Consider the following 11,869-nt stretch of genomic DNA (forward strand, 5'->3'; position numbering starts at 1 on the left):
AGAGGTCGTATATTTGGGACATTGTGCCCCTTTTCTACTTATTTGACTAAATTACTAACTTATTTATTAAATCCCTATTAAAAACCTGTTTCATGTATATATATTAACTCTTACAATATTAATTAATCCCACCCTAGCTTAATTATATAAACTAAGGTTTTCTACTCCGAACCCACTAACTAATTGATCCTCGATTAAGTTAGTTAAAAACCCAATTAAATCCCGCCTGATACCTTAACCCCCACCTTAATCTTGCATTAAACCAAAACTTGTTGCGCTTAAACGCCCGCCAGGCCCCCCCATTACCTTCCCTGCAACTCCATCACCTGACCACCACACGATCTCTCCCCTCCCCATCTGACAACCCGTGTTCATTTCGGAAGGGCCTGAAATCCAAACGTTACCCACCCAATAAGGGTTGTTTTCTGTTAGGCCCCTGAGGCCATGTGGCACTCAATGAATGGAATTAGGCGGCCTCCCCCCAATACTGCTAAGCACCCAAAAGTTGTGCAAAGAAAACCACTTACCGCTAGCCTGCTACATGCCAAAACAGCTATTGTTCATCCCACTACACAACAAACGACCACTGTTCACCCGTACTCGCCAAATTGACTTTCGCGCATAAATAAAAAAAATCCCCAAATTATTGTTTTTATCGCTTTTTAACTATAAACATCCATGCACGCACTTGTGAATGTCGAAGCTTCCAACCCACGTATAATTTCACCTTGAAGATGCTAAAAAGCTCCCAGATTTCCTTCCAACCTGATCGAAGCCCTTTCAACCATTCACAGTTTCCATTCACCTAGTTCAGACCTGGTTTTCTTCAAATTCCAGGTATTGAAACCATAATTCACTGAAAACCTTGTAAATTTTAGAGCCAAGTGCTGAGTGTTCTTAATTAAAATTAAAGAGAAACTCTGATAACTTAAACCCACCCGGATTTGAACCACCATTGCCCTAAAATACTGAAAATTTACCTCCCCCATTCTCAAATCCACAAGAACTGAGAATGGCTACCCCAATTGCCATGGATGTCAGACCCATTTCCACTCCTCACCTAGACTTGGACCACCTTCCCCTTGCTGATAAAGATTTCCAAATCTAGGACACCTCTGTCCTTGAATCCCCCCTCAAACTATATTGTCAATATAGAGATCAATACCTAAACCACGCTGATAAAATTCGTCTTTGGGAGTCCAATTTACCCAAGTACCAATTCCTTAAAGTTCATATTTTCCCAGAAATTTTCCATTACTTCCATGCAAACTATATCCCCGGCCAAAGAGCAGTGATGTCCCCAAACTAGACTGTACTTTTCACCATCACTATTGAATCAATTAATGAAATGTTGCAACTTCAACCAGGGCAAAATCTAACCCCTATTTCAATTAGAGACCTATTATATCGATTCCCCAATCTTACCACTGCAAAAATTGCTGAGATTTTCCAAAACTTCATCAAGGAGAAAAATCATATCCCGAAAGATCCTCCTCCATATTTGGCTACCATATTTTCCCCATTTGGTCAGGACATTGTAGCAATGATTTCTAGTGTCTTAGGTTACACCACTAGTGAGTATATAGATGAAATCATCTTAGCCTTCATGTCCATTTTCACTCCAGGATAGCCTCTTGCTATCATGTATGATTATGCCAAGTTTATAGATGATAGGATGCATGACCAATTTCTAAGGATGAGTAATGAGAGAGTCTTTAATTATTCCTCTATCTTGTATCACCTCTTTCTATATTACCAAGCTGATAAGTTCCCGTTTACTCTCCAAAATCTTGATACTAAAGGTCACCCAAGGTCAGTGATTTTCTCATCTCCTTTGATCCATATATGTGATTCTCCATATTCATATATAGACTTCATAGACCTATTTGTACATCGCATTGTGACAATGCTACTAGGAAGCCCCCCTCCAAGAATCAGTTTAGATATAAGGAGGATCCTGTAGCTTTCAAAATAGCACAAAATGGGGGATTGGTACTTGTACCAAAACTACACTGAAATTAGGATTTATGGCTGTGAGCTAGCCCCATATAAACTACCCAGATACCTCCCAATGAGGTTATTTTCTTTGGAGTACTACAGGTAGATAATCAATTCAGATGAGGTAAATTTTGTCAAAGCCAAAAAGAAGACCCAACTCAAAATCAAAGATCAACTGGGCCCCTTTGTGTGTAATAGCCGAGAAGCTGGAAAGGAAGCAGATCAAATCCTTCAAAGACTTAATCTAAAACACAACTTCATGTGGAGATATGATCCCTTGGACTTCATCTACAATAGAAGATAGAAAAACAATATGGCTCCCTACATTCACCACCTAATCCCTGAAATAGAAAAATATGAAAATAAATTGGAATGGGTGGAGAACACTTTAGTGGACAGGGATAGCACTGAAGTTACTGTTGAAAATACTCTAATTGATCTAGAGAAACAACTTGATGAGGGTTCTTTCCTACAGGTGCTAGGAGAATCTCAAGCCCAAGAAGAATCACAGACACAAAGTGAATCACATGTAGAAGAAGAATCCCAGGTACAAGAAGAGTTAGAGCAACCAGAGCTATCAGAGGAGCTAACTCAAACAGGTATACCAGAGCCCATCATGAGTACTCCCCTAGTCTTGCAAACTCCTCTAAATGAGGAGAAAAGCCTCAAAAGAAACAGGGAAGAGGCTACTACTTCAGGCAAAGCAACCTCACAGGCATATGTAGAGACCAGCCTGGTCAAAAGGAAAAGGATAAATCCTGTCTCTGAATAGGAATTCACAGAGGAAATAGTTGGGGCCACTAGCACAGAAAGAGAAGGAATCAGGCATGCCACTCCCTCTGGAGGCACACTAGAACCTTCCACATCAGACACTCAGATGTTGGAAAGGCAACAGAGTGTTGAAGTGTCCTCATTTAGGATGCTAGCTGATAGAGACCAAGACATTAGAGAAAGATACAAGGACATAAAAGCTAGGAATGAGGGGATAAAAGCCCAAACTTATGCACAGTATTTAAAGATGTCCCCTACCAATCAAACAACGCTTATGTTAGCTTATGATGTAAAAGAGGGGAAGATTCAAATGAAATTCATAAATCCCACCACTCAGCAACTAAGAATAGCAGCAGACTTCAAAAAGATAGACTTCAAAGTACAGGCAAAGGACATACATCCTATTGACCAGATTGAGCTGCACAAACAAACAAAGGAGATGCTTTACTCCACCTTGACCGGGAAAGCCATCGTAACCCATCAATTGCAAAACTCCCTGAATAATATATCAACATAGTTCTAGTTGGAAAAGGCCTCTTCATAGGCCAAAGATACCATAATCAAGTCCTTAGAGGACTTAGTCATTGAGTTGGGACACGATCCCAAAGATGTAAAGGCCACTGAAAAATTAATAAAGAAGAACAATGATGATATAACTTCTCTAAAGAAGCAGCTGAAGATTCCACAGTTGCATCACCCACAAACAACAAAAGTCCTAGAGGCACAAAAAGGACATGAAGAGCTCATGGACTTGGTCCTCAAGCTAAATGACAAATTGAAAGAGACAGGGAAGGAGTTGGACATTTTGATTTAGTCCAAAAAAAGTGACCTAGCGAAAACTTCCAAAACTGCCATTCCCACAGTGTCAACAACAGTTCCTTCTACATTGGCAGCATCATTGGCACCTACAGCTCCACTTGCCACAACACTATCAATCACCACTGAATCTACAACAGCGGGTACTTCAATAGAGAAAATAGTAGAGCTAGTAAAATCCATGGAGGAGATGTCAATCCAGGCAACATACCTCAAAACGCTAAAGGAGAAAGTGGCAAGCTTAGAAATTGACTGTAAGCTTGCCCAAATCCAACAAAGACAAGAAACATAGACAGCCCTAAGGATGGGTGAGAAAATTAAGGTCCTAGAGAAATATTTGACATTGCCGAAGCCACTAGGATATACTAAAGAAATTCTCAGGGCCAATATCATTGACTCTGTCAATGATATTTGGCCATCAATTCAAGTTATATTTGAGAAAATAGAACTAGTAAAGGTAGCTACTAGAGCTATCCAAAATGTAAAGGGAGAGTTGGGTGATATGCATGAGGATGCCAATCGACTCATCCACTTACTGAAAAAAAAAAGAACATACATGAGCTAAATGAGCTTGGTATAGAGGATAGGACTGAAGCCATCCTGGAAGTCAAAAAGGTTCTTTCCAAAAGAAACCTCATGGTCAACTTAGAAGAAAAGTGCCATAATATGCAGGTGGCCATTGACAGGTTCATGGCTAAATTTCAAATTTTGAGGATAAAGGCCTACCCAGTCCTATGTTCGTCCATGATAAACTCATGACCCAATTGGACTACACTAACAGACTAAGGAATTTGGCCAAGGAACAAACAAGAACTTCATGTATCAAAGCCCTGCCAACTGGAAAAGTATTGTATGATAGTTTTGAAAATCTATTTTTCCTAGAACATGAGGTGAAACATCTGTTTGTCACCAAGCCCAATTTTTCTAAATACACAGAGGCAGATGAAATTTACAGAAGAATGCTAAAAGTAAAGTTACCTAAGGATGAATGGTGGGAAAAAATAACATATTTACTATAATTTACCATAGTAAATCTAAAGGCAGCTAGATGAAACAGGTAAAGACAGATCAACAGGGTCAAAGAGTAGCAGGTTAAAGAGCATAAGTGAAAGATCAAAGTGAAGATGATTCTAGACTACAAATATCAACTAGCTTTAAAGGGCTCAAACTCAACTGCAATAGCCAGCACTACCACAATAAAAGGGATAGCATGATGCAGTTTTCCATCTATCCCTACCTTCATGCTTGAAGATATTTTGATTCCCTAGATTAAATCTGAGATTTTTATGAGATATTTTGTAAATAATTTTTGTATAAATACTTCATAATTTGAAGTATTTAGGGTGGGTTCAAAGACATTTCTAGAGACTTTTCTCTCAACTCAAAGTCCTATTGTATGAAAAAACTGGATTGGCTTGCTGGATCATGGAAAAAAGCTCAGATATTTTTCAGGATTCTTGTGTAAAGAGAAAATCAAATAAGTATTCTCTCATGTGTATTATTGTTTTTCCTTATGTTTCTTAATAATCATATTTGTTTCTATGAAATATGAATGTTAAACTAGGTATGATATTTTAGAACTTGCTTAAATGAACTCTGTCTTGACTCTTTACATTCTTAATGTTTTCTACTAAACTATCTTAGCTAGGGAATTATTAGCTGCTCCTTAGCTTTTGTATTCTTCCTTCTGGTCTATGTAGCAAAGGATTCATAATTTCCCTTTGTTGATGATCACCCTCTGTTCCTCATTCTGATCCTGGTCTAAGGATTCTTAAGTGCCCTTCACCCTAATTAGAATCATTCCATCCTTCAGCCCTTGAAGATTTCCGTTTTGCTTTGCTAGCCTGCCCTATGAACACTCCTTTTAATGATTTGATCTAGTTATGCTATCCTTTTATTGACTCCAGAGCCCAATGGCTTGAAGAAACTAGCTCTATCCATCTGTTCCTAGAATTCCACCACCCAGCCAAAGTCAAAACCTTATGAACACTAAGAACTAGCCTAAAATCCCACCCAAACAAAGTTAAATTATAAAGAGAGAGCCCTATTTGGACTTAGGTTGGCTAGAACCTGAGTCTGAAGATTGGTTTGTGGTTACCTTAGATTATTCCTTCTTTTGATAACTTCTAGGGAAAACTTCTGAGTGATAACACATCCATAATGTAAAAACATACCGGCACATTATATTATATAAAATCACTGTGATGGCATCATTTTTCATGATCAATGTTTTTTTATAAAATGATAACACCGGGGTGTTTATTTCTTCAAGCACCGACATTGTTTACAATTAACGCCCCAGTGCATTGTAATTAGTAACGCACCAGTGCTTTCATAGAATTAACACCCTGGTCCTACAAAATATTATTTTGAACCTTGGTGCATTATTAAAATTAATAGCAGTGATCCTTTAATAGAACAAATGCACCTATGCATTTACACAAATAGAACGCATCGACGTTGTGAATTTAAACAAAAGCATTAGGACTATAATTATTTTTTGTGTGCCCCAGTGTCATTCCTTACACGAACGCCCTAGAGATTTTTTTTTATCTATAATGACCAGTGCATTATGAAATGTAACAACATTGTTTCTTTTATATCACTAACACACTGATCATTTATACAAACTATACACATTGATGTTGCAAGTTTAACCAAAAGAATTGACACATCAATTATTTTTTGTGTGCCCGGCTTTCATTCCTTACATGAATGCCCCAAGACTCTTTTTATCCATTAGCACCGGTGTGATATATATTACCCACCAGTGTTCTTTGGATTCAATGTCTCGATGCTTTTAGTTATGTATTCAACCTGGTGCATTTCTATATGTAGCACACCAATGCTACTTGTTCCATGAAGTGCATCGAAAAAAAAAAAAAAAAAAATTGCTAAAACCTCCGGCCGCCCATAGATTTTAGTTGTCATGAATTTATGTTAAAATCTATCCTAAAACATTCATTATCTCAAACAAATATTTTAGCAGATGTTTTTCTAACAAAATTTTCCAATTTTATAACACTAAAAACCTCCGTTATATGTTATATTCCTTGTAGTGGCAGTAGGGAACTATTAACTTGCTCTTAATTCTATCATCCTTACATAAATCAAATAATTCAATTAATACACACTCCCACTATTGTCATATCTTAGAGTCTTCATTCTTCTTCATGTAACATTTTCAACCTGAGCTTTGAATTCATGAAACTTTTCAAACACTTGATCCTTGACCTTGACAAGATAAATCCAAGTTTTTCCTGAGTAATCCTCAATAAAAGATACATAATATATAAACATACCCCCGAATTTTTATCATGCTTGGGCCCACAAACATCAAAATGTATAAGATCGAATATTCCATTAGCGCACCTTCCTTTAACATTTTTCCCAAGGGCACATCCTTTTCATGCTCCATCATGATCAGTCTTATGTTTAGATACACCCTTAACTAAATATTTCAATATTCCCAAATCCTTGTAGTGCATATGTGCATACCTTCTATGCCAAATCTCGCTAGGTTCTGTAGTGTTGTGAAAGAGAGCTTGTAATGAAGGACTAGGGAGAGGATATACTCCTACAATTTATACCCCAATAACTTTAGCAGATTCAAAAGATGATTTTCTCTTCCATACTAAGACTTGTCCATAAAAAAAAATAAACTCTATACCCTTTATCTTCAAAAGAAGATATGGACAACAAATTATTCTTCAAACAAGGTACATATAGAATATTGTTAATGGATACATTACCTCCATATTCCAATTGAAAAGATGACGTACCAATGCCATTGACTTCACATTTTCCTTTGTTTCCAAGATCTACCTTTTAAGAGAACTTATTTTCAAGTAATTCAGATAAACAATCACAATTTCCAATCATTTATCTAGAGGCACTACTATCCACAAGCCAAATGTCATCATGATTTTCAATAAAATCAGTAAGAGCATAAATAAGTGACTGTTCGGATTTAAAATCACTTCTTCTATGCATCCTTTTTGAAGATGGCTCATATAGATCAACAAAATGTGCATGATGCCTTCTACTCCTTTTATGATCATCATCTCTTTCATAGTAATCTCTTCAATTCATTTGAGGACATTGAGTTTGATAATGACCATAGGCTTGAAAACAAAAGCATTGAATATTGGACAAGTCTATTTTATCTCTTCTATCTCTTTCATCTCTTCTATCTGGAGAGCATGGAGGAGATATTCTATGAGAGGTAGAATCCTTTCTTGTAATAGATTTAGGACCTTGTCTTTTACTAGCACTTCTTTGCAATTTTCCAAAATTTGGTTTCTTCTTCTTGCTTCCCTTAACATGAGATGCAAATTCTTCTATACTAGGATCTTCATTATCTCCTTGAGAGTAGATTCTTGATCCTTCTTGAGTGCATGTTTCCCATAACTTGTCAAAGGTTGGATCATTCTTTCTTGTACTAATACCTTAAGAAAGTGTGTCCCAAGATCTAGGGAGACCACCCAAAGCAACATCTACCAATTCCTTATCAGAAAATTCTTCATCAGTGGCTTTGAGTTGGTATCTAATTTGAGATATCTTCACAAATTATGGTGCTATTATGTAATTATTTGTCATCTTGATGTTGTGAAGCTAACCTCTTAAATTTATGTATTGATTTACATTGTTGATGGTATATAATCCAATGATATCATCATACATAACCTTAGTAGTCTAATGTTTAGTAATATAGGGAATTAAATTACCCCTAGCAGAATCCAATAGACTGCTTCTTGCCAAAATATCATCTTCATGACACTTTTCCTTTCCTTCTTGATCATATGGTCTAGTGAATTTACTTATTACAATTCCAAAGACTTTGTTCCTTTCAATAATCATCTCAAATCTTGCCTTCCACTCCCTATAGTTAGTGGCTCCTTCAAGCTTGTTTTCGGTCTTCATGAATGAAGAACTCATGGTGAAAATGTTGGACATAACCCAATATTTTTTAATGATCTTCAATATGTTCTTCAAGTGATCTTCAAGATGATCTCTCTGCTCTTTTCCTTCACTAAAAATATTATGCCATGTTTAAATTGTAGTGATGCAATGACTAGAATAGTTTTTCACAAATGATAGCTTCTTCTTTTGATGTAAATTGATCCTTCTTTATATACTTTAGTCAACAAGTATGCATACATGAAAAAATTTAACTAAATATTTTTCAACAGAACACTAAATAGAGATCAAGATAGACAATGAATAATAGACAATAAGTAAGAGAAAAGAGACACTAAGATTAGGCTGACAACCAGGGAAAAACCCACTAGGGGAAAACCTAGAAATTTTTTCCTTATAAGAGAGATATTTTTTCCACCAATAGTACATAGTAATGATCCAACAAATCCAAAATAACCAACAACAAGATACCCAAACAAGATCTACACACAATATTTAGATATTCCACTTTTTTCCAATAAGATAATTTGCACAAGGAGGCGGAAATATAGACCTCAAGTCACTATAATAGAGGGCCTAAGTTCCCACTGTGATTTTCAAGGAACTGTAGAGAAGATACACCCAAAAAGGCCTTATTCAACTTCATAATTATTTATCAAAACGAGAGTGATCCTCTCTGCAATTCTCAGCCACAAAAGACGTCAGAAAATAGAGACAGAAATGTCCTTAGTCATTGTAGCAATGATAACTTCAAGATGATCCAAAAAATAGTCAAAATAACCCTTTAAGAATTCCTCACATGTGTGGATATACCCTGAAATGGAAGGCTAAATTAGCTTGATTTCAGACTAAATTGATTGATGTTTTGATGGGTGAGATGAATGCCAAAGACCTCTTATTAATATGTATCATAAGAGGGTTAATTCGTCCTAGTAGGTTTGACATCATGTCCTTCTTGAAGCCAACTTTTGGGGTTGATTGAGCTGAGCTGTAAAGCTAGGATGAGTGAAAAAATTGATTTCTTCTCCATTTTTTTGATGAAAAATGTTGACCATAACTACCTTATATTTCAACACTTTGGCATCTCTCTTAATATTTCCACCAGTCATAACCTGGATCTAAACCCCATAGGAACTTATTATTCTATCAGACGGTCGAATTTTTCTCCATGAACAACTATGGATTAATGGATGACATATGATGGGCCCCTTGGGATCTTACTTATTAGCCCCATGTGACCTAGGGAAATTACCAAGGTTTACTTCTTTGTTGGCCCACTGCTTCTCTACTTTTCAGCTTATTTTTATCCATTTTTTGCCTCGATAGATGATAGGCTAATAGGCTAAGAGGCCCATGGGTGCCTCCCTATATAACACCCACAAATGGGGCCATGATCACTAAAATTTTAGCTCGAATCTAATATGTGACTATTTTTCCCTTGTGGAATTAGTTTTACCCATTAGCTCTCAGATCACCAAATAGCTAGATGACACACTGGAACCACAACTTGTTGGAAATTTTCTTACAAATTAATTTAAGTATGAGGTACCTTGACCATTATCATGTACAACCCAAATTTCCTAGAACCCCTAGATATCTAGACATATTTCATTGCCTGACCTCCTTATCAATTGAATCTCGATTTGGTTTACAAGTAAACCTATGAAACGTTGGACCCCAGATCACTAGATGCCTGGATGGCTGGGACTTTGGGCCTTCTTCTATTTTTGGTGCAAATCGCTATTTTAGTCAAAAACTAAATACATTAAAAACTTGCACCAAACTATTCTTTGGCATGAATTATGAGACCTCATGGTATACCAATTCATTCTATGGTGGACCAATCACTAACTACCATGTGGAACTTCTTCCATGTGTATTTCAAGTTTACTCGCCATGTGTCACCCACCAAACTTTCACTTGGATGGCTAAAAATTCCACTTCCACCTACCATGTGTCACCCTCACATGTTTCCATGTCATCATATAAGCCATGTCACACTTCTTATACCATGTATTTTGACATCATTCTATCATCACAGTGACATCATCATGCCATATGTCATCCTCAGGGTGGTGCCAAGTGTGACCTACAATCGGCCCACTTGGCCACCCAAAAACGCTAAATATGAGTGACACATGTCATCCTTTTGTACATACACATGTCATTTAATACATCTTCTTGTTGAGTAACATGCCATGTCAATGTTAATTGGACTGCCGCTTGGCATGTCGAAAACCATGCCAATGCTCACCACTTGCCACTCATAACAAGTTGTTGCCATGTGGACACTAATTCAATTTGGTTATCCAAAAATCACCTAGGCACCTTAGCCAATCCTCTATGACCAAATCATAATATCAATGGCTCAATTCTCACTTCTATAAAGCCTTATAATGGTGCACCAAGAGTTTCAAAAGAAATCAACGACTAAGGCTCATCCCATCCTTCTCCACTTGACAACTAACAAAACATTAGTGAGGGGACTAGGATTTGTCACATATGTGACTAACTCGAGCATGCCATATGAATCATATTGGTATGTCATATCAGATGGAAGGAATGGTGCTTCGGGCTCTCCCTTGCTTTTTCAAATTTTGACGAGGGGGTCGAATATTTGTTGTATGTTTCCTTGCTAAAACCAAGTTCAAGTGGATCCTTTCTTGAATTATAAACTTCAAAATTCATTGCCTCTCTATTCCATGTGAGTTATGTCAAATGTTATATACCATTGGAAAGGTGTCTAAGAGGAAAATATAACTAAACACTTAGTTTCCTCATTAGATATCAAGAACTAAGGAATAAATTCCTTCAAATACATTACCTTCATTCATGACCTCAAGCTATGTAGCCAAACATGAAACATACTTACGAAGTTCCCCCTAAAAAATTCTTTGACATCAATGACTTAGTCAACTTGACATCAATGGAAACAACTACTCACCATTTTCCCTGTTTGGCATTGATGACAATGCCACCAAAAATTTCTTGTTGGTCATTGATGGCAACACGACCACTTGGAAACACTCCCCCTAATAGGCTAAATAAGTTGTTGTTTTTTCTCAATCTCTCCATTGCTATTGATGAGTAATTACTCTCCATCTTCAATATCTCCAATGTTTGCATAATCTCCCCCTTTAACATCAATGAAAAAGGGTTTAGGTACTCCTCCTCTAATCGTTCTTCTCGTGAATTGCTATAATAGGCTATTGATTATTCATTTGTCAGTATGATATTCATGTGGATATATGTGATGTTCCCTAATGTCACCACTATATATAATCTCCCCTTCTTAACGCTGGGACCAATTAGTGTTGCATGCACCATTATTATTTCTATTTCTCTATTGTGAGAACTCTCCCCT

The sequence above is a fragment of the Pinus tabuliformis genome, chromosome 4_2, assembly GCF_031772625.1.
Source record: "Pinus tabuliformis cultivar Carrire ecotype Pingquan chromosome 4_2, CPIR1, whole genome shotgun sequence".
NCBI classification, from domain to species: domain Eukaryota; kingdom Viridiplantae; phylum Streptophyta; class Pinopsida; order Pinales; family Pinaceae; genus Pinus; species Pinus tabuliformis.